The 5,380-nt window shown below is 36.6% G+C and overlaps 1 pseudogene; it reads right to left on the bottom strand.

Annotated features, from left to right (window-relative positions):
* Window positions 1-3,163: 3,163 nt before the first annotated feature.
* LOC120594499 (40S ribosomal protein S18-like) lies at window positions 3,164-3,670 on the bottom strand (annotated as a pseudogene).
* Window positions 3,671-5,380: the final 1,710 nt, after the last annotated feature.

The raw sequence follows: 5,380 nt of genomic DNA, 5'->3' as shown, positions 1-5,380 counted from the left end.
CCCAATCCAATATCATGTTAATCAATATCTAAGTTTACTCTGTAATTGGACTCAACTCTTCCATATTTGAAAGCCTTCATAAATAGCACTGAAAGCTGTGAGATTCCAGAGAAAAGGGATAGTCTTGAATGGCTGTGAGTCTACTCATAACTTTATGTCTCTGTTGGTTCCTTTGTCTTGTACACTCCACTATCTGTCCCTTTAAGGAACTTAGAAATCAAAGGACGCCAGTATCCAGTCTATCGAGGCAAACTGAACAGCAGCTAATCTTACCACCTTCTGAATAATTTAAAATGTCTTCTGTGTTTTATCATTATGTACAACACCAATCATTAGATAAGTAGAACAAATAAATATCTTAACCAGTAACTCAATTAATTTGTGTTTATGTTTTGCCTTATTGTTAAAAAAGAATTAAAATGGTGTACATAATTAATTATGTACTTTATGATTAGATTGAAATAGGCATAAAGTAATCAGCAATTAGGAAAGAATGAACAAGATTAAGTTTCTAGGCCCTTTTGCTTATCTGCTTTTATGAGTAGACTGTGATTCATCTATTCTGATTATCAAATATAATAATGTATTTTATTTTTCCTCATACAAAAAGGCTGTCTTCCCAGGGACAGAACTATTTCACAGAAGATTGAACCTTAAAGAAATAGGAAAATATATTAATATCTGTAGATTGTTTTAAGTGTAATTTAAAGATACAAGGAATTTCAAAATTCCACAGCAAAAATGTTATTTTCTCCATAAGACTCTATGACAAATGTGCCTATTTGGTCAAGTGGATGACTTGCACGCAGTGATAATGAAAGAGTCAATATTTTATGGCAACTAGATATAGGCGGTGACAAACTACTTCCCTCACTACTCCCCACATGGTCTCTTAAGGCCAGCCCCATAAATAGATGGATGTAACTGCTGCAGCTTTAGTGAGAATTAAGAAGTAGCAAAAGTCTGCACCTACAGCTGAATTAGATTCTTTTTTCTAGTATCACCAGTGGGACAAAGTAAGAAAGACTGCTTACAGAAGGCTACTATAAAGAGCACATATTTTAACTGGAAGAGGTACAATTTTTTTTTTATCCATCATTCCCTATATTAGTTTAATAGATTAATTTAACATGGGACAATGATGGCATTTTGATCCTGATGCACATTTAGTGCCTCACTAAATCACTTACTTTATACTTGTCGATTTCCTCTCTAAGTCTCAGTTGCATCAAGTACAAAATAGGGAACAATGACTAATTATTTCTCATGGCCTACCTAGAAGAAATGCTTTATTGTCCCCTAATATCCACTGCAAATCTAATACTCTAGTACACTACTGCTTCTAATTACCACCTTCCAAGGCACAAAGAAGATCAGATCTAACATGGGGAAATTTTCAATGGAATCGACATTAATAAAATGGAACTCTGATGTTTCTTTCCAACCCCCTTCAATGTTAGACTCTGTAGTAGACACTGTTGGTGCTCTGTCCAGGGGCACATGTTCCCCAAATGCTGTGAAAGTTGATTGCTAACAGCTCCCAGCTATACCCCTCTTCTGAGAATTGCTCTCAATCAACACAAGCCAATTCATCCTAAAATGACTGGAAGATAATGTCCTCATCCTAGGCTCAGCCCTCAGCCAATGACAGACTTAAAAGAGTATATAATATTCTGGCCCTCTGCTTCATGTTGGTATTCTATTGCCAGTAATGCTTCAGAGCTTCCTATGGGGTCAGACTGAGCTATTCTTCAGCGGCACCCATTTCTTTGCCTGCTTCTTTCCTTGTCTTCTTTTAATTCTTTTGCTTTTTTTCAGGATTCCCCAAAGAGCACTTCCTCAACAAACCATTTACTAAAGAGCCCCTGTCTCATCCTACGCTTCTAGGGAATGTGACCAGACTCATGTATCCCTCATAATGCATTGGGCTTCAACTTAAACATATCTAATCCTTGGAGCCAGCTTGCCCCTTTTGTGTGGTAACAACATACAAGGAGATACATTAGGACATGAAGTGAAATTTAAAACCAAAGCAAATCACAAAAACTACCAGAACAACAGGACGAACTTCATCATTTCCCAGTCTTGAGTTTTGCTTTAATGTAACCATGCTTTCCCAGTAGAACAGGCGTGGCGATGTGGAGACATAGATATTTAGGTAATTTATAAGAGCCATGGGATGTGTGCGTGTATGGGTGAATATGCATGTGAGTATGCGTGGTGTGTGTGTGAGAGAAGAGTGAGAAGGGGAGAGGGAGAGAGAGAGGACTTAATTCACAGATTCTCAAACTGAAGGACACATTGGAATCACCTTGAGGACTTGTTATAACCAATTACTGCAGCCCCACCCCTGTCTCTGATATAGGATGGGCCTGAGAAATTACATTTAAAAGTTTTCAGGAAATTTAGACATCGTTGGTCCAAAGCCAAATTTTGAGAAACATTTGTCTACAGAAACGATGTTCAATAAAACATTCTGAGATGATTGATAGAATGTCCTATAATCTATTTTGTCCAATATAGGTGACACTAGCCATTAGGTACACCTAGAGTTTCCCTAGCTGGTAGACTCATTTTTTCTTTTTTTCAATTTAATTTCTAACTTAAAGCTATATCATTTTAATGTCATTTATTTTCCATTACATGGACCCCCACTCAAACTCCTGCTGAGATCTCCTCAAAAATGAACATAGTAACTTCACTCTATTAGTTACTTTGCATTTTATTTGCCTTTGCCTTTTTAAAATACAATATGATAAAATAAGGAATCTCGGTAAGCAGGGCACTTCGGAGCAGTACTTAATATGCCAGACTTTTTTGCTTTGTGGCAAATTTCCTATTGGTTCTTTCTTATCTCACTTTTGGGTTATTTAATATAAAACTATAAATTAAATTTTATCATTCTTATTACAATTTTGTTAGCCAGTTATGCAAGTATTTTTTCCTCTATCTTTCTATTTATAGTTTCTTAAATTTCCTGACTTACTTTATATATCCATTTATTAAATATTGTATACTTCCTTCCTCCAGAACTCTCATTATCTCTTACTTGTTTTTCTAAATTACATATAATACTACTAAAAAAAACTCAGCGTATATTTTTTTACTCCCTTTTTCCTCAGTTCCACTTCTCATCAAATATAACATCACTATTTTTCTTTTCTTTTTTAAGTGTATAAACTATTTATTATCAGACAAAGCCTACAGATTTATTTCTTCTTGGACACACCTACAGTGCGGCCTTGGACACAGGTGGTCTTGGTGTGCTGGCCTCTAACACGAAGTCCCCAGAAATGGTGCAACTCTCTGTGGGCCCAAATTTTCTTCAGTCGCTCCATGTCTTCAGGGAGCTCGTTTTCCAGATCATTGGCCAGGACCTGGCTGTATTTCCCATCCTTCATGTCTTTCTGTCTGTTTAAGAACCAGTCTGGGATCTTGTACGGCTGTGGATTTTGTATAATGGTGATTGCATGTTCCACTTCATCCTCAGTGAGCTCTCCTGCCCTCATTGAAAGCAGGTCAATGTTTGCTTTCCTCAGCAGCACATGAGCATATCTTCGCCCCACACCCTTAATTGTGGTGATGGCAAAGGCTATTTTCTACTGCCCATCTATATTGGTGTTGAGTACTCACAAAATGTGCTGAACTTCTCAGGAATTACTAGAGACATGTTGGTAGCGGCAGCGGCAGCGTGTAGGCCTCCTATGGAAAAGAGTAACATCACTATTTTTCTTCATGCTTACGGCAGAAATATTAATTTAGTGACTGTTCCTCATTTATTTCAGAAATATTTATGGATTATAAAATATGGCTAAGAGTAATGCTTAAAATATTCTTGGGCACTGCACTCATGGAGCTTATACAGTCATACACTGCATGACGATATTTTAGTCAGTGACAAACCATATGTATGACAATGGTTACATAAGATTATAATGGTGCTGAATTTTCTTTAAGAAATAAAAGTATAAATGGTTTGGGAGGAATTTTTTTTTTTTCCTCTGATGGGAGCAGTATCTATGGGGCTTGGTAATAGATTACTTCTCACTCACAGCACCTCACTTTTGAGTGCACAGTTTACATCCCAGTCAGCCACTGACCTGTTTTAGCACAGAGGAACCTGTACTTCAGAGTAGACTGCTTTAAATATTTTGTTGAGGAACTAAGATCATGTACAAGGTCATAAGTCAACAGGAATTACCTTAACAAGTATTAAGTGCCACTTCCACTTTAATAAAAGCTTTCTATGGTAGTGTGGAACCAGCCTGTCTCTACACTTTGGAAATATTTTTAGGTTATAATGCTATAAAACATAAGTAGGTTTTATTTCTTTCATAGATTTTATGTAGGAGAGATAGGGTCCCAAAAAGAGTCGATGAAACTAAAAACAATTTCCCAAAGTCAAAATACTGAGTCTTCGGTTCTACACTGTATTCATGTTAAACACCCTCTGTTTATGTATACCACAATTTTTTTTTAAATCTGGCCACTCCAACATTCGAGTGCCAAAACCACATCGTTGTGACAAACTCCTATATTCTGTTATCGCTCCATCTTTTTCTTATTCCTACAGATCCTCGGGTCACCTTTCACTCTCTCTTCACAGTCACTGTTATGATCGTCTACACCTTATCTAACCAGTTTCTTCTCAATAGTCTCAATTGGTCCAGCCCACATCCCTGCTCATGTAGCAGCACAGACAGTTTTAATGTTCTATTTCTTACCCTGTTGGAAGAAGGCAGGGGTAGGGCTTATGGGACAGTGTTTATAAAGTCTGCAGCAGTGTACAGTCATGTCCTAGGCTTTACATTCACTCTCCGCTCACTCACTGACTCACTCAGAGCAACTTTCAGTCCTGCAAATTGTAGTCATGGCAAGTGCCCCTATAAAAGTTTACTTTTTTATCTTTTATATCATATTTTACTATAGCTTTTCTATGGTCACAAATGTTTAGTTATTCAAATGACATATTATAATTGCCTATAGTATTCAGTACTATAATATACTGTACAGGTTTGTAGCCTGGAAACAATTGTCTTTACCATCTAGGTTTGTGTAGGTGCACTTTTTGATGTTCACACAATAATAAAATTACCTAATTACTAATTTTTCAGAATGTAATCCTGTCATTACGCAATGCATGACTGTACACTCTCTGATGTTCCCAGAATGACAAAATCGCTTAATGATGCATTTCTCAGAACTTATCTCCGTCATTAAGCAGTGCATGGCTGTAGTTTAATAGACAAAGAATTTGTTTAATAATTGTACATTTTTACAAGTAACAAACTGGTATGCAGAATTTAACAGGATGTGCTAAATTTCATGCAAGTATATATAGGATATCTTTTCAAACAAAATCTCAGTCCCTATCAGATAA

Source organism: Pteropus medius, unplaced genomic scaffold (genome assembly GCF_902729225.1).
Source record: "Pteropus medius unplaced genomic scaffold, Ma_sr-lr_union100, whole genome shotgun sequence".
Taxonomy (NCBI): Eukaryota; Metazoa; Chordata; class Mammalia; order Chiroptera; family Pteropodidae; genus Pteropus; species Pteropus medius.
This window is presented reverse-complemented; position numbering and strand designations above follow the sequence as displayed.